Source organism: Alnus glutinosa, chromosome 4, assembly GCF_958979055.1.
Source record: "Alnus glutinosa chromosome 4, dhAlnGlut1.1, whole genome shotgun sequence".
Classification (NCBI taxonomy): domain Eukaryota; kingdom Viridiplantae; phylum Streptophyta; class Magnoliopsida; order Fagales; family Betulaceae; genus Alnus; species Alnus glutinosa.
In genome coordinates this window covers 32,226,695-32,246,274 of record NC_084889.1, presented here as the reverse complement: position 1 = coordinate 32,246,274, position 19,580 = coordinate 32,226,695, and the positions used below count along the sequence as shown (strand labels likewise).

The following is a 19,580-nucleotide window of genomic DNA, read 5'->3' as shown; positions in this document are numbered from 1 at the left end:
CAAAAGATATATAGACCAAGCACATAACAACTATGTCCAGAAAATAAATAACTGGGCTAGGCAATAGGAGGGGTAACATCTATGAAATTGACATGAATAATGGATAAGATCTTAGCACAACAAAACAACAAATTGAATCTATATTTCAGTCATTGCTTCAATCAAAATTTGTAATAAATAATAGGATTTAAGTGTTTGCTCTTGCAAAAAAAAAAAAAAAAAAAAAAAAAAAAAAACCTTAAATGCCTTTTCCTAATTTATCAAAGTTACAAAAGATATATAGACCAAGCACATAACAACTATGTTCAGAAAAAGAAATAACTGGGGTAGACAATAGGAGGGATAACATCAATGAAATTGACATGAATAACATATAAGATCTTAGCACATCAAAACAACAAATTTAATCTGTATTTTAGTCATCGCTTCAATCAAAATTTGTAATAAATGATAGGATTAGCTATATATGTAAATTTCGACAAACTCATAAACAAGAATTGAAATTCGAACAAAATAAGATAGAAAAAGTGAAAACTTGTGAAAACCCAAAAGCAGTAGAACAAATCACCAAAGCAATAGAACAAAAAGATTTCTCTTTTTTCACGTTCTCATTTTAGTGTTTGCTGCAGGGGGAAAAAAAATATACCTTCTTGATGCCCAAAGAGTCAAAATGTATCACCCAACTCCTAAACAAGAACTGAAATTCAAACAAAATAGGATAGAAAAAGTGAAAACCCAGAAGCAATAGAACAAAAAATTTCTCTTTTTCTCATTTTAGTGTTTGCTCTTGCAGGAAAAAAAAAAAAAAAAAAAAAAAAAAAAAACCTTCTTAATGCCCAGATGCCAGCCTCTTTCATCTTCCGCCCATGAACTAAATCAAACCCATAACAAAGAAAATATTAGAAAATGTTTAAAAAAAAAAAAGAAAAAGAAGAAGAAGAAGAAGATCGTGCCTTACGTTAAACAAAAAAAAAAAGGAAAACAAAAAAAATCAGAAAATCTAACCTTCATTCAGAGAGAGGTGGCTGGATGAGTTGGGGGAATCCGGTGAAGAAGGACGGCCGACCGGCCGGGAAGAGGGAGTGCCGGAGAGAGAGAGAGAGAGAGAGAGAGAGAGAGAGAGAGAGAGTGTTTCTCGCCGATGAAGTACGGACGAGAGAGAGAAAGATGTCGGCCGGTGGAGATGGAATCCGATGAAGGACGGCCGACCGGCCGGGAAGAGGGAGTGCCAGAAGGGGAGAGAGAGAGAGAGAGAGAGAGAGAGAGAGAGAGAGAGTCAGAGTAAATTTTGAGAGAGAGAGGAGTAAATTTTGAATTTTGTTTTCTTTTTCTTTCAGTTTATCTGTCCATTTCCCTTTTACAACTTTTTTTGGTTTTTTTTTTTTAAGCAATAAAATAAGATTAAAAAAGCTGGCCACGTAGGAGGAGTGCTGGAGTGGGATGGGGGTGGGATTTCGGTGTACAAGGTAGCATTTCCCTTAAAACTTTCATATCTCCATTAATTGCTGTTTTCTTGCTTACTGTGCTGTCAGATTTTTTTTTTACCCCGCAACTTCAAAACAAATCACGAGAACAGCTGTTCTGATAGGGCCAATCGGGTTTATTCAATTACCCCTAGAAATGTAAGGATATTTTTGTAATAATTAAGGTCAAATAGACATTTCACGAAAATTTTGGCGCTAGCACCTAAAAATGCAAAATTTTCATTCACCCGCCCACTTCCAAATCCCTCCAAATTTCGCAACTCAAAATGCTTCTCTTCCTTATTTACAGTGGTTTTTCCATAACCTTCAGGCTATTTTTCAATCAATGGCTGTTTCGTCAGGCTGTGCTAGGTAAGAAAACTGTTTCTTCTTTCCATGGGTGAAATCTGGCATATCCCCCCTTTCCCCTTTCCCCTCTCCCATCTTTTCCTTTCATTCCCCCATTTATTTCGTATTTTAATTTGATTGGTTGGTTTTGTATTGTAGGCTTTTGCTGAACCATCATATACCATTGATTACCCGAGGTTCAGGTCTGAGATTATCGGCGATGGTGGAACTGGTAAGTATTCATTGATGTACTAATTTTTTTCCTTCAAGATTTCTTTGGTTACTGGGAAATTATGGGATATGGGACAAAAAAATATAGTTTTTTTTTTTTCTTACCTAAGCTGTAACAATACCAAGGTTTGGTTCGATGGTGACGAAAAGAGAGCTCAAGGAATATGCTTTTGATTTGAGGCATTCTGCTCCTGCTCAGGTGCCTTTATTGCCAAAGAGGGAGAAAGCGCTCGGCCTCTTAATCGATTTACTCACAAAAGAAGAATTCGGGGCATAAGAAGTTGATTGAAGAAAAGACTTGGCTTGGAAGTTTCCGAATTGAAGTTGTGAAGATAATGTTAAATGTTTTGTGATTCTGTCAACACATAAAGCTACCATCTGTAACTCTATAACTCTGACAATTTCAATGCCAGTCTCTTAATAAATATTTATATCATTTTTTTTAAGTATTTTACAATTTTATTTCTCGAAACTTGTTGTCAATTAATTAATGCTGCAGGCAAAGCAAATCTTGGAAATCGGATTCTGTTCGAAGATGAAAAAGCTTTTTTCTTTGTCCTTCAAATGTTGATTCCGTTGATTCCTCTTTGTTCATCGAGCAGCTCTAACCGGTGTCTGCAGAGGACAAAGCAAATCTGCAAAATGCCGGATTACCGGTTAATTTCGAAAAAATAATCCGGCACTAGCTCTAACCGGTGTCTGCAGAGGACGCTGGCAAAGCTGATGCCGAAGATTTTTTTTAAACGATGGCAAACTTTACTGAGAACGCCGGTACAAGAAAGTGTCTCCGGCGTTCACTGGAAACGTCGGCCTCATCTTGGCCGGCGTTCTTAGAGGACGCCGGTACAAGAAAACGTCTCTGGCGTTCATTGGAAACGTCGACCATTACTCATGCTTCACCAGCGCTCATAGTAAACGTCGTCGAAGACCTATGCCAACACTGTGTAAGCCGGCATTACAACCAAACGCTGGCACAACATATCCCAGCGTTTATTCTGTCTTTCCCAATGCATTTTGGGCGCCAGGATATGCACGATTTCTTGTAGTATATTGCAAGAGATTTCGCTGCTCGAATTGCAGCCAATTGATCAAAGAAGATTTCGGCGGAATCTACTTGATTGAATAAGTTTCAATCATTTGTTCGAATTCGTGTTTGAACAAGTAACCCTCGTCAAGATTTTCTTTTATGTAGGGCTAGTTCGAACAGACTGATTGCAACTTGGCCAACAAATTCAAACATGTTACAAGTTGCAATTATAATCACAGATTTTCAACACAAATTAAGTGGTCTCATAAAATATAGTTATTCTTTAATATCCATTTTACATTTCCTTGATGTACGTCTTTGAGAGACATCTAGAGGAATATACAAGTCACACTGGTGGCTGATCATGTAAATGCTTTAAACACAAGACAAAAACAAATACAAGAAAATAATAATAATAATAAAAAAAAAAGGAGAAAACGAACAAAGGACAAAGGTTGGCTTGTGTGCTTTTGTATAGCTAGATTTTCTTGTGGGAGTGGTGAAGGAAGAAAATAGACCTAAGATTTTGAGTCCTCGACTCCAACACGTACACTCAAGCTTTGTGGGGGTAAAGGCGAACCGGCAGGCCCTTTGCAGGTATGGGCATGGGATCAACGACAATTTTCTCGTCGGGAATCATCTTCATTCTTCTCCCACCTGAACCTTTTCACTAAGTTGTGCATGAAAACTAGTATTTCCAATCGGGCATATTCTTTTCCTGGGCACATCCTCGGCCCTCCACCAAATGGAACATATGTGTACGGAGCTGGTCCACTTCCTTCAAACCTATTCGGATCAAATTTCTTTGGTTCAGGGAAGTATGCCGCATTCTTGTGTGTCGAGTTTGCACTCCAGTACAACTGCATGCACAACAATAAGAAAACCCCACTACTTAATTTTGTTTTATGATATATTATTTTGAAGAAAATGTCTGTGAAACTTTTTTTTTTTTCTTTTTTTAGAGATAACAATTCGCGTTCGCGTGTTCTGTTCGAATCGTGTCGAGACATAGATATAAAACTATATAAGTCAATTTTAATCCAACCCAATATTTAATTAAACGGCCAGAGTTCTTAACCCTAACCCGCTTATAATTTTGTGTTGTATTCGTCAAATTCATGGGTCAGACCCTTTAATCTTAATTTCGTGTTAGATTTATGTCAATTTCGCTAGTCGTGTTAAAACCATAAAGATTTACTTACCTTCCAGCCCTTGGGAATGGAGAAACCATTGAAGATGAAGTCATTAATGGCTTCCCGGAAAGCTCCTTGGAGAGGTGGAGCAAGCCTCATCACTTCACAAGCTACGTTCCATGAATATCTCATCTTTTGAATATCATCCCAGTTCAACAACTCCCCAGGTGCTTTGGAATTGGCTATCTCCATTTGCTCTAAACAAAGGCAAAAAGAAGAATCAAAAGAATGATCAATAGTTGTAGTCAATATATTCTTCCCATGTACGTACTATAATATAGCTAGGTTGTTTGGCGGCTTTAGGAAGGCAAGAAAAAACAAAAAACAAAATCGAACATATAAGAATATATATATATATATATATATGATATGCTAATTACTACACTCCAGTAGGGACAGACGACCACCTCTTTTAGTTAATCTGAATAAATAAAATTCGTGACACGTACGACTGCTCTTTTTTAATGATTAAAAAAATTATTGCTTATATTCACATAAAAAAAGATTTTAGTGTTTGACTTTAGAGTAGGGTTGATCCATAGATCAGGATATTCACGCATATAGGTTAAGATTATCAGTTAGAAAAAGAAAAATATTCGGATTACTATAAGTTAAATTTTACTATGTATAAACTGAACTGACAGTTTATAATTAGCAAAATAATTAAGTAAAAAAAAATTACTATTCTTATCAACGCTTAATTAATCACATAAGACCAAGACAAGTTTTAACGGATAGAAATTTTTTGTAATTTTGTAGCAATTCGGACAATAATTATAAAAGAACCCTTTCACGCCCATAAAAACTTTCCAAACATCAAATCGTTGAAAATCCAAATCAGTTTCATATGAAAACATAAAGAATCAAATAAATTATGGGGCTTAAAATCATGTAATGCAAAGAAGAGAAAGTACAAATATATTAACCATATTTACCATTTTCTTTTAAAGATGAATAATAAGACAAATAATCTATATATATATATATATATATATATATATATATATATATATATATATATTTACCATTGTAGACTCCCTCATAAATATGAGGAAGCTCAGCAAGATACTTGACAATGAAAGTGCATGCAGCACTCGCCGTGTCGTGGCCGCCGATCAGCAAGCCAAGAATTTTGTCGGTGATGTCTAATTCAGTCATGTACTGGCCATTCTCGTCGCAAGTCAAGAGCATGTGAGACAGTATGTCTTGTGTAGGGCTTGCCTTGCCCTCACCCAAATCCACCCTTCTCTGCTTAATGATCGCCAAGAGCTCCTTTCTGATGAAGTTTGAGGCCTTGATTCCACGGTTGAACGGTTTTCCCGGCAGGTCAATCGGGATTGAAATGATCCCGGCAGCCAAAGCATGGAATGGGTCGGCAAATCTTGCTATATGGGTCGGATCCTCAAGGCTGAGAAACAAGCGGCAAGCCAACCAAAAAGTATACCTATTGACAGAGACTACCATTGAGTAAATTACATGGTATTGCGATTTTGGCATACTAAAAAGTTTAATTGTAAACTAAATTTTTGAAAATGTATCTTTTTTTTTTTTTAAAAAAAAAAAAAAGTATAATTTAAAAACTTAAAATAATTTACGTTTTCAAATCGCAAATAGGTGCACATTTTAAAAAATTAAATGTTCAAATTCTAATAAAAAAATGTGTAGGTTGAAAAAATAGTAATTTTAAAACATAGTTAAGGAAAACATAATTTTTAAAGGATTTAGCTTAGGTGTTGTAAAAAAAAAAAAAAAAAAAAAATATGTTGTAGTTTTTTTAAGGGTCATGATTTATTCCGGTATTCCATCAGAAAAAGAGAGAAAGTGGCCTTTAGGGTGCGTTTGAAATTGCGATTTCGTAGGTAAAAAGTGTGATTTTAAACCAAATTGCAGAAAATGAATCGTTTGAAAATTGCATTTTTAAAAAATTGCTTTTTCAAATTGCAGGCAAGTGAGTGCTTTTTTGAAAACGCAGAGTTTTAAAGGCTAACCTGCGATTTTAAAGGCCAAGCTGTGATTTTGCCAAACGCTTAACTACGTTTTTAAAAATCATTTTTTTAAATAATACATTTTTAAATATCTATTTTTAAATCGCATTTTTTGAAATCACAAATCCAAACGAACCCTAAATCTAGACTCTTTAGTGTTGTATTTGTTTTTTAAGCACTTAAAAATACATAGTTAAACAGTTAGTAAAATTACAATTAAACCCTTAAAATCAAAATCAAAATCTCGACTCGTAACTCTTAAATGCTGTAGTTTTTTTTTTTTTCTTTTCTTTTTACGGTATTTAATCCAAATTTATTTTTAAACACATAGTTAAACAGTTGGTAAATTCATATTTAAACCTTTAAAATTATGTTTTGAAAATGCACCCCATTGCCGCCGTCTTAAAACTTGATTGACATTTTTTTCAAAGAAACATTCAAATGGATTCTTTTCACACTTAAAACGCGTTTTCAACTGCCGAAATGATAGGACATAAAATAGCACTGTATCTGTATTTTTTGAAAAAAGAAAAAGAGGAAAAAATAAAAGAAAAGATAAGATAACTGATTGTTAAAGTGTTTTACATCGCCAATAGATACATGACTTGAGACTTTATAAGCCATGGTATTCACTCATCTCTCAAGGCGTTTTTTGAGAGTGAGTAAGACCCATGAACTTTTACATGGTATCAGAGCAAGGTTCCTTAAAAGATGATGGGCCTTTTCTGCCCGACGTTGAACACGTGTTTGGCCAAAGTTACCACAAGTGAGGAGGCGTGATAAAGTATCTCACATCGTTAAGAGATTCATGACCTGGAGACTTTATAAGCCATTGTATTCCCTATTTTTCAAATACATATTTTGAAAGTGATTAAGGCCCATAAACTTTTACAATGATTTGACTCTAAAAAAAAGGTAATAGAGTATTGTCTAGTTGTGAAATATGGTTGGTTTCAATATTTTTTTCTTTTCTTTTTTTGAGCTGTCTAAAAGTCCTTCAACGAAAAAAAAAATAAAAAAAATAAAAGGAAGGATCAATTTAATTATTTTAATAATTCAATGAAGAAATGAAAAGAAATTGTATATCAACCGTTACCTTTTAGCGAGAGGGAATACAGTGACTTCCTTATGGTCTTCCCAACCAGAAGCGAAGTGTTTCTGTGCGATCGTATCCATGATACTGATGTATTTTTGCAAAGCCTCGGGCTTAAGGAACTGGGGAAGCAACTTTCTCATCTTCTTGGCCTCCAAATTGGAGTTGGTCTGGGTGGAACTAGGGAAGATTTTGTTGACGGAGTCAGGCCACCAAGCTGTTACAAGCTTGTTCTCATTGGAAAACAAGAACTTGTTACAGGCCACACCGCAGAAGACTGCGGCCGGCTGCCCAAAAAGCGAGGTTTTGAAGATTTCGGATGAAAACTTGGTCATGCGGTCGAAGATGAACTTTTCGGGGTGGCCTTTCCATCCGGTGGACAAAAACTCTAGGCTCTCGCCGATCATGGGGTACCCGATTTTCCCCGGCGGAAGGTTTGGGCCGGTGAAGTGTGACCGGTGCTTGTAGAAGAGGGTGAAGAGAGAGAGGGAGACGAAGGAGACAAAAAGAAGGAGGAGGGGGAGGTAGAAATGCTCCATGTTAATTGGTTGGATTTTGTGTGGGAGAGGATGTTGGAGGGGTATATGGCCATAAATGTGTCATGTTATAGGCACTTTAGTTTTGTCATTGGGCTTTTGGGTTGTAGAGTGGCAAACCCAAAGTCAAACAATTAATGCTTGATCTCACACTAGAAAACTAGGTTGGTGAATAGGAGAATTATACCATTATTTTTTGGGAAAAAAAAAATGCCAAAATTTTTATGTCATTGGATTAGCTTCAAAAAGAAGTCACAGAGCCTCATCTCATTTCTCTTTCTACTAACCGCTCCTATCCTCCCCCTCCTATTCTAGTTTTTTCTTTCGTTTGTAGGTGTTCTCCGACCCTATTAGTAATTTTGGCATCTCCGCTATGCATCTGTCTATTTACTTCTGTGTTGTGTCGTACATCTCCTCCCTGGCCACTGCTTCTGTTTGCTAGTTGTGTTTTTGCTTTGAATAAGAGTTTTCTTCTCTTTTGATCTGCACTCATGGGCGATCTATGTGATAGAGGTTAGTTAGGTGTGAGGTGTTATCTCTCACGGCCTGGATAGTTCGGTGTGAGGGGTTATCTCTCATGGCCGGTTTAAATAAATTTTTTCTAGAATATTTGGCAACTATTGTCTTAGATTTAGTCTACTCGAAGCAGATCTGCTCTTTAACTATTTTTGTACATGGGTTAGCGGAAGATGAAAGTCATAGCTAGCACTTCATTGTAAGAATTTTGTTTGTATCTATAACTATGTAACCTCATATCATGTGGCTATAATTTTGCAGAACTTTATGCTCGCTATCTTTTATCAATGAAATACTCAAATCTTTTGTTAAAAAAAAAAAGGTCATAGAATTCACCTACGTCCTATAAATATGGGTTTAGATCGTCTATAATTATTTGAGAGAATTTAACCAAACAAAAATTAAGTTGTTTAACCATTTATCCAGTTAGGTAAATCCTATCACTACAAAAAATCATTGTTTTGAGTCTTTTTGTTTTTTTTAGTCGCTTTTGGGCCTAGAAATGGCTCAAATAGTTTTGAGCTGTTTTGAAAACGGCTCAATACATAGCGTATTAATTTTAGGTTTGAGCCATTTTAGGACTTATACGACTCTAATTAGAGCCGCTTTTACCAAAACGGCTCAAACTGTTTTGAGCTATTTTGGACCAAAGTAGCTCCAACTTGGAGCCGTTTTTAGGTCTAAAAACGACTCCAAATAAAAAATTAAAAAACAAAATAATTTCATTATTTCTTTTAATAACTGATAGTAAGAATATTGTTTATATATATGAACTCATAAACCATCACATACAATCATAATTCGAACTCCATACACTCATAAACGATCACTATGGCTTGATGTACACACCAAGCCATAAAAACAAAACAATAGCGAAGAAACGATGTATCAACATAATTAATGTCACTTAACCCCAAACATATATAATACAAACTCTAAAATGTTCAAAGTAACCAAAACATAATATATATAAGTTACCTACAATCACAAACCGATTAAGTCCAACCGATAAAATCATATAAACAATGTTTACATCATTTACAAACTTCAATATTTCACCTACATTCAAAACGACTCAAGATACTATATGTCACGATAGTCACTTATGCGAATCCTGTGAATCATCATCCTGGGTCAAGGACACGGCACCTACATTAGTGATTCGGATGAAATGTGTTATGTACGCTATATATATATATATATATATATATATATATATATATATATATATATATATATATATATATATATATATATATAGGAAACTAGTAACAATACACGTAACATTTTCAACTGTATATACTCAAAAAATCACACTTTGTTAATTAGTTAATCATGTTGGGAGCTAACTTAGTCGACTGGCTACTAAAGATCTCGCCCTCACGACGTTAGGTGACTCAGTGTCTTGCGTAGCCGAAGAGTTGCCCACTAGTGTTGCATTGGCAGCAACAAGACTTTTGATCATCTTTTACATCTCTTGATCCTGTGCTGCATTCCGTTCATTCGTTCTTCTCCTCTCTTCCTCTCATTGCATCATCATTGAATTCATATAGCGGGTTTATACATATATAATATATAATATATATACTAAATATAATTATAACTTTTATATATATATATATATATATATATATATATATATATATATATATATATATATATATATATATATTAATTAGTGTTATATATAGTATATAGGGTTAGTGTTATTATAAATGGATATGGAGCCAGTTTTGTTAAACCGACTCAACTTTTGAGTCTTATGCTTGTGCATTGGATTTGGATCGGGTGCAATGAATACGGGCAACTCATGTGAGAGTGTAGGTAGGCGTTCAACCTATCTAAATAGGTGGGGCCTACCTACCATCTCACATTAGCTGCCCATTTTGTATGCATGTAATACGAGCAGTTAATTACACCTTATTAGACTGATTTTGTGGAGATGATTAATTGTGAAACTAGAGATTTGAGTGATTTTGTGGTTGCTTTGTGTAAAAGAAATGAGAGTTGTATAGAAATAATCAGAGTTTGCTAAAAAAAAAAGCGCTTAACTAACGTGATGTGGGTGCGGTTGGTTTTGCGATTTCGTAAACAAAAAGTGCGATTTTAAAGCAAATCACAAAACATAAATTGTTTGGGATTGCATTTTTAACAAAATTGGGATTTAAAAATGTAGATTTCTATTTTTTCAAATCGTAGGCAAGTGGGTGTTTGTTTTATAACGCACAATTTTAAAGACTAACCGCAATTTTAGAGGCCAAATCACAATTTTGGTTGTTCTACAATCTGACGGTTGGTAATGTTTAGTGGTCTTTTTATATTTGTATTTAATTGTTAATTTTCTCTACATATATAGTCTGAAAGCTAGCATGATCTCACTTTTCCCTTCATAATAGCTACATGGTATGTCAAGTTAGATTCCTAAGGCTTCTTGAGCAAAAAGGGACGATAATATTCTCCTGTCTGTTCAAACTGAAAATGGACTAGCTACGTAGTCCATTTTTTTTTTTTGAAAAAAAAAAAAAACCAAAAAAAAAAACTTTTGTGGGGCCCACTGGTGGTCTCCACGTGGCTCCGTTATTGTTCCCATTATTTGTGTTGTCCAAATACTTGCTTGAATAGGTGAGGCTTACCTACTCTCTCACATTAAGTATCTGTATTTCGTGCATGTAATACGAGTAGCTAATTGCACGTGATACCCATTCTATGCATCTTGCATACCTGGAAGCAAGCCAACTAAGGAAATGTTTTTGTGAGTAAACAGTACTCACCAACAATAGTGACTATTATTCGCTCACCAAATCATTAAAAAACTATAAAAATATGGTAATTTCTCTCTCTCTCTCTTTGTTTTTTCTTTTCTTTCTTTCTGTTTCGTTCAACAATGTTTTAGGCTAAAAGTGTTTTTTTTTTTTTTTTTTTTCTTGAACTACAATATTTTCATACTTTATACATATAGTGCTGTACAAATTTCTCGTCCTAATATTCCAACAGGTTGTGGAATTGAAGGGGCATGTTAAGGTAGCATTTTATTTTTGATTATTTTTTAAAAAACATGACCGTTAGGAAAAGACAAACATTCAAAAAAGATTAAATAGAGAAAGAATAAAGAAATCTAAAAACATATTATTTAAATGGAATAGTGATAGTGAATAGTTAAAATGATTAGACTATTGGAGGTGCATTAAAAAAGTAGCTTACCAGAATAGAGAAAAGTGATTTTTAGTTATTTTTACTAGTAAAATTTGGTGAAACTACTAAGAATGCTCTAAACCATCCAAACATAATTTTAAAAAATAAATTTTCTCTGTATTCACAATTTTAAATATAATAAAAAATAATAAAAAAATTACGCACCCAAACGAGTACTTAAGTTCTTGGAATGTGCTTTCCCATATCTCGGACATCCCATTAAGCGTATTTATGCTGTGCTTGGTTTCTTTTGTCCCTGTTACTGCTGTTTTACATACCGTTTTCTCTGTAAATTAAGCTTCGGTACTGTTCTTATGGACAGATAGAAGCCAATGAACTCATCTAAATGATCGAAGATGTAAATCCGAGAAATGGAAGGAAAAAGAAAGTAACAGAAACAATATATATGGTTTAGGGTTTAGGAAAGAACCTATATATATGATAAATCATTAGGAAAGAACCGTAAACATGTCCTAAATCCAACATGTATAATAATTCATGCAAAAAACATAAATAGATTGGAATTGTCAAATCTTGCTGTTGGACTTCATGGATTGAATTATATAACTTCATCTTCATGTATCTCCCTTAACAAGGATAACTTTGCTGGGTTTCATAACAAATTAAATCTTAATTTTTTTTTTAATGCAATTTTGCTATATATTCCCGTCCCATACACTAATAAAAAACAAATCATTTGGAGTTCCTAGACAATTTTATTACTTAAATCTTAATTATATTTTCAAAATTTACCACCTCGATCAATATTTCTCACATAACATAAAAAATAATTTTTTTTTTTTTTAAAAAAATTAAGAATATTACAAGATCTGAACCCCCAACAAATTACATGTGATAAATGTTGAATCACAAAATTCCAAAGGTTTAATTTAAAAATAAAAACTAAAATTCTAAAAACTGTACTATTAGCAGCCACCACCATCATCCACCCCAACAATCCCTGGCGGCCACCACCATGTTCACCCCTCACATTCTCTATTTCATAATTGTCATATTTATACCCTAATTTTATTTTGTCTAAATAAATTTTCAAGAAAGCCTGCAAAGGACTGGTTGTTGGCTTGTATAAATGAAACGGGCCTTGCGTCCAGTCCTTTAGTGTTAAAATATTAATTAAATGATTAAATTTATTTATTTCTATCATGCATCTTAATCTTTTGAGATAAATAGTGATTTAACATGGTACGAGAGAAAGGGTTATGAGTTCGAACCCTGACTTTACAATTCACTCTCTATTTCAATTAAATATTTCATGTGTTAGGCATTAATAGTTGGTGAGAAAGAGTGTTTAATGATTAAATTCACTCATATATACAGAGCAGTCATTCTTTGATTATCACATTTCAAATATGCTTTTAGATTTAGAATGGAATAACACAGCACGCCATAGTGGAAAGAACTCGTGTTGGCAAAACAATGTACATCATGGTAAGTCCTTGTTATTACTGTTGAGATTGCCACTATAGCTTTGAAGGCTTTATAGAAGCCCCGCAAAACTTCATCACAGAAAATTAGGAGGCTCTAACAGCAATTCGATCCGGCTAAAAATTAGTTTGGCAGAGCCATGGTTGAATCTTATGCTTGGGCTGCTGGATTTGGATCGGGTGCAATGAATACGAGTAGCTCATATGAGAGGGTAGGTTGGCGTCCAACTTATTTGGATTGTTCAAGCACCTATCTGAATAGGTGAGGCCTATCTACCATCTCACATTAGTTAGCCGTTTTGCCCGCATGCATGTATTAATGTTGGTGTGCGTACTACTTATTGTCTTTTGTTACGTGCTTACATAACGCAGGATGAGGACCAACAAGATTGATAGATATGGTAGGATTTTCGAGGAATCCTAGACCTCCTTGGTTGAGCAATTAGAGGTGCTCGGAACTCACAAACATAAAGTTTGAATTTAATTTTTTTTTTTTTTTCCTCATTCGATAGCAATGCCACTTATTTAAAGAAAATGAATACAAGAGACTTCTACTTAGAACAGGACACTAAGACTCAACTAACAAAGAGATAGAGATAATAAGCTAGAGATAACCTGATAACCTACTAACAAGCCAAATAGAATTGAATTACTATTAAAGATAGAGATAAACTAACAACAACCTACATAGATAATACTTCCTAACAGTCCTAATGTCTAACAAAGACTACACACGTAACATCTTTTCTCTTCATTAATATTTGTGGTTTTCTTACGTACGAGGAATAAATTTCCGAGCTGAGGTTAATTAAAACCTATTTTTCACTGTGAGACTAGTCTACACAAACAAAGAATTAATTATTTTAAATTTATATAGCACTATCATATTGGACCAACCCACAGCCTAACCACTCTCATACATGGTCACTGTTTTGTTTTTTTTTTTTGTTTTTTAATTTTTTGGGATAAACATATAATTTCACAAAGATCCCCGAAGAAAAAATTCACATAAGCATAACACAGAATGTGATTTGTGATCACTTTTTAAACCTTACAGAGCTATTTGTCGATCAAATCTTATGAACCAATTTAACAAATTTTCCATAAATCTAATATAAGGAGTAATGCTACTTTTCACATCGATCTATTTTCACACTCATTTTACATCGGCTAACAATTAAGACGTGTTTTAACTAGCTTTCATTTTATTTTAATTTTTTTAAAATGGCTGAATTTTTTATTTTTTATTTTTTTATTTTTTTAAAAAAAACTATTTAAAATATGCTACATTAGCCGATATGAAATTGGTATGATAATTGAGTATGAAGAGTAGCATTACTTTAATATGAGTCAATTGATGATAGATCACGCTTGTGTAAATGATCTAGGAAACTGCATGCATTACCAATGAAATATTGGATGTTAATGTATACATATATTAATGGGAGTTGCATCAAATTTTTACTAAGGGATACAAAAAAAAAATGATAAATCATTAGGAAAGAACCGGAAACATTTCCTAAATCCAACATGTATAATTCATGCAAGAAAATATATGACACTGATCATAAATAGATTGGAATTGTCAAATCTTGCTGTTGGACTTCATGGATTGAATTATATGACTTCATCTTCATGTATCTACCTTAACAAGGATAACTTTGCTGGGTTTGCTAACAAATTAAATCTTTTTTTTTTTTAATTTATTTATTTTTTTTATAAAAAGAAAAAAAAAAAAAAAAAAAAACAAATTCCATTCATTTCATTCTTATATTTTTTTTTTGTTTTTTGTTTTGTTTTGTTTTGTTTTGTTTTTGTTTGTTTGTTTGTTTGTTTTTTTTTTTTTTTTTTTTTAATTTGGTGTAACAAATAATATCTCGAGTTTCTAGTTGTTTCAATTAAAATCTTGAACTTAGAAAAACGTCTTAATTCCTACCTTCAATCCATATATATGCAATTTTGCTATATATCCCCGTCCCACACACTATCAAAAATAAATCATGCTTCTTTGGAGTTCCTAGACAATTTAATACCTTAAATCTTAATTATTATTTTCAAATTTTACTACCTCAATATTTTTCACATAACATACACAACAATTTTTTTAAAAATTAATTAAGAATATTTCAAGATCTGAACCCTCAACAAATGTTGAATGACAAAATTCCAACGGTTTAATTTAAAAATAATAACTAAAATTCTAAACACTGTACTATTAGTAGCTACCACCATCATCCACCCCAACTCCCCAGCGGCCACCACCATGTTCACCCCTCACATTCTCAGTTTCATTACAGTTATATTTATACTCTATTTTATTTTGTCTATATAAATTTTCAAGGAAGGTTGCAAATTAATTAAGGACTAGTTGTTGTTGGCTTGTATAAATGAAACGGGCCTTACGTTCGGTCTGGTCCAACATTTGTTTGTTTGTTTGTTTTATGAATAGTTTGTGCTCTTATCAATTTCGTTTGTAGTTTAGCGGCAAAAATGCTTAATTAGTACGCCAAAGAATGTCAGAAATAATAGAGACGATTCTCCTATCGATAGTAAAGCCTAGATATTTAAAGCTTCAAAAGACTTGATAATCATTTTGATCTAATTCGTGGTATTCAAGCAATCTAAATCCCAGATATTCAAAGGCCAGGGTAACAAAGTAGTAAGTGAGGAAAAGATGCTTATATGTTTAGAAATGTGTTTGGTATGATTTTCTTGCACATATTTTTTATAAATTTATCATTAAATCTCTGTAACTCACATATGCTGTCATAGATTTAATTGTGAATTTAGACATTTCTATAAAAAAAAATATAAACAATATATATATGAAACCAAACATGGATAGGTTTTCAGGGTGGAGTAGATGCTCATATGTGTGCGGTCCTCACCTCAATATTGTTTCATTTGTCCACATTTTTAGCTGCTGGCTTAGATTGCCTTCGGTTTGACCATTTTTTTTTTTTTTTTTTTTTCCAATCAATTATTACCACGTGTCTTGTACAAACCCCAGGCCCACAACATCGTACTCTGAGATTAAAGACAGTCCAATTTGACAAAACCAAAGCCGAAGTCGCAACTTTCGAAGTTGATTGATCAGGCACAATTAGCTGTCGATAAAGTCTGTATTGCATTTAATAGAACCCCACCCACATCATAGCTTGTTTTTAATTTTTGGTACGGTTAAATTTTATATTATTAATTAGAGAAATGCTAGAACATCTCCTGGTGTTTTCATAGTGTTCTCCTGCAATGACGTAGATGTATTTTTTTAATCAAAAAAATTATATCTATGCCATTCCAAAAGAACACCAAGAGAACACAAAGAGATGCTCTAACATTCCTCTACTAATTAACTTGTTAGATTATTATGTTATTTAAATTTTTTAAATGATATGATATTTTATATATTATAAAATATTATAAAATTTAATCAGAATCAGTAAATAATTTATCTTCATTCATAAAGGTATCATACGCGCTTTAAAAAAAAAAAAAAAATTGGGTTCAAAATTATTCGAACCACAATTTTGAACTAAATGTTTTAAAATGTTAAATTATTATTTATCTAAAAATCTTAAACCGATAGGAAAATATGAATTTAATAATTTATTTAATATTCTAACGTAATAATATTCACAATTTTTTTTTTTTTATTTTTTTTTTATTTTTTTTTTATGAATTATATGTTTGATCTTTGTTCAACTCAATCGAGAAAATTAGAGCGAAACCTCTAGAAATGAACAAGAGCTTAAAATTCTATGAAACAACAGCAGATTGCTCTAAAATTACAACATCACGAATGTCCTTGAAAACTTCTTTGATCCATACTCTATCCATAATTTGTTTTACCGCTACTTTAGCAAGACCATGGGCAGCATGTGTGTATATGTATATGTCTCACATGTGTAGGATAGTTTATGGCAACACGTGCTCATATAAATTTGTGAAAGACGGATTAGACTAGCAGCATGACCACTTTGCATTTTTATTTTTTGGTTACACCAATAAAGCTGTACATGCACTACTTCATGGCACCATACTTTATATTGTTCTTGTTATATACCACCTAATTTAATTTAGGTCTAATGAGGAATATAAGACACCAAATTATTACCTTGAGTACTATGGACATAAATTTCCTACAAATCGGTTTGTAGGAAATTTCATACAACTCACATATAAGAGTGATATGTGTCCTTTAAACATGTGACAAGCACAAGTTTTTTTTTTTTGTGAAGAACATGTTTTATTAATGCTATTAAAAAAGAACGTGAGAATAACATGCTATTAAAACAACATATGCTTCTCACATGCCAAGGGACACATGTCAATTTTATATATGGGTTGTATGAAATTTCTTACAAACCGATTTATAAAAAATTTTCGTTCGAGTACTATTATCAGTAGTATGAATTAACATCAAAGAATGCATAAAAATTATTGATTTTATTTAATCAATATTATAGTCAGCATTATTAATTTAGAGAAATAATTAGTGCAAAATATAACGCATCTGATAAGTCCTATAATAATGGCCACCCATGAACAGGAAGCCAGTTAAAGGGTATGAAATTTTAGGACTTTTTGAGTAAAAATATAACCCAAAATATCTCAGAATTTTTTATTTTTGTGAATGGAGTTTAGCTTAATTTTGAAAATCTTGTTAGCTTGTCGGTGTCTCAGCATTTAAGGTGGTGTTTGATCCCGTAGTCAATTGCAAGAGATTTCGCTACTCGAATTGCAGCCAATTGAGAGAGGGCTTTGGTAAAGTCCACTTGGCCGAATAGGTCTCAATCAATCGTTCGAATATGTGTTTGAATAGGTAAGTCTTGTCAAGACTTTCTTTTATGTAGGGCTTAGATTGATTGCAACTCGGCCAACAAATTAAAACATTGTGATTGTAGTTCATGCTCTTATCAATTTTGGTTGTAGTTTAGCTGTCAAAAGTGCTGAATGGGCCTAAGACTATCGGAAATAATAGTGGCAATTCTCCGGTCAATAGTAAGGTGATGGCATGATATTTAAAGCTTCAATAGGCTTGATAATCATTTTGATCCACTACCCAAAAAACAAAAAAAAAAAAAAAAAAAAAAAAAAAAAAAAAAAAAATTAGTGACAGACATTTAGTGACGTGTCAGGAGGTCTTCAACCAAACCAACCATGCATCAAGTCTTCAACCAAACCAACCATTAGTTTCCCATACACCACACCAAAGCACCCATCAAGTCTTCACCAAAGCAATCATCAAGTCTTCACCCAAACAAACCAATCAATCCAACCCATAACCCATCCTTAACCGAAATCTCATTACAAAACACAACAAATGTTAAGACAGCAACACTTGCTGTCCAAGGCTCCGCAGATCATGCATACCTTGCTGATCAAGGTGCCGCAATCCATGGACGTATAGCACAAGACTCCACTGATCATGCAATCAGAAAGTTGCCTTGTGCAACCAGCAATCAGCATCCCAAGCATCCCAAGGATCACGGTCTACAATCCTGCGCTCTTGATTCTCTACATGGCAACAACACTTCCACCAACGGCTACATAGTGCCCTATACTACTAATAAGCATATGTCACCTAATTAACGATCCTTTCCTTTTATTTGTCGATTGTATATTCCTTTCCTTAAATCCAAAACACCAGCTGTATAGGAACGTTAGTAAACCTTCTACGTTGTAACTTTCCTTCTAAGACAATCCTGTAAACTAGTATATATAGAAGGCATACTGCAGCTTGGAAATCATGCTTCCAAGTCTGTTTTCTTCTGTTTTCATCTCCTATTCTCTGTTTTTGCAACAAAAACTCCCAAAACAAACCAATCCAACTAATATCACACAACGAGTTGCAAGAGAGCACCACAACACTAAACGTAGCAGCTTTAATTTTAGAACTTGCATAGGTAGAATATTTGGCCCAACCTGCCGAACCCTGCCAGCGTATTCGGGCTTATTGCCGTGCACCTAGGAGTATGCGTCGTTCGGTGCCTAGCGCATCGTCCCTTCAGTCACCCTTGATGATGCGGCAGAGTAGGTTGGTATTAGCTCCGCGCTTCACCAACCTCTCATGTATGTTGTATTAAATGTTAGTGCATCAGACAAATGTTAATCGAAAAGAATTTATCAGACACATAAGTAAAACAAGATATGAAATGTGAGTAGTATACACATCTCTCCTTTATTATGTCATTTGGATAGCTTCTATCCTTTTTGAACCTGCTGCAGTGGGGAGTATTGTTCAATGCTCGCAATCGCTTCATGCGAGCAACATAATCCTACACAATTAACATTTTTAATTTGTGAGCACTAACACAATTACACGAAATCAATGAAACTACACAAAAAAGTAATATAACTCATGGCCTACCTTATTCTCCTCGCTACACCATTTTTCCAACAACGCCGCCAAGTCTAGGGGGTCATACTTGGCGAGATCCGCTTCCCCCACTCTTGACCGTACAGTTTCGGGCGTATAGTTTGGTTGAATTTTAAGCTTTTCTGAATGTTTAACACATATTCTGAATTTATCCCCACTACCCAGACCATAT

At 33.7% G+C, this 19,580-nt stretch overlaps 1 long non-coding RNA gene and 1 pseudogene across 1 annotated transcript; one reads left to right on the top strand and one right to left on the bottom strand.

The window, feature by feature from the left end:
* The first annotated feature begins 1,731 nt into the window (after positions 1-1,731).
* LOC133865514 (uncharacterized) lies at positions 1,732-2,435 on the top strand. The gene is made up of 3 exons (XR_009899758.1): positions 1,732-1,835; positions 1,971-2,043; positions 2,169-2,435. It is a non-coding gene; the product is annotated as an uncharacterized LOC133865514 (long non-coding RNA).
* An 874-nt stretch (positions 2,436-3,309) lies between these two features.
* Positions 3,310-7,910, bottom strand: LOC133866014 (beta-amyrin 28-monooxygenase-like; annotated as a pseudogene).
* Between the last annotated feature and the right edge of the window lie 11,670 nt (positions 7,911-19,580).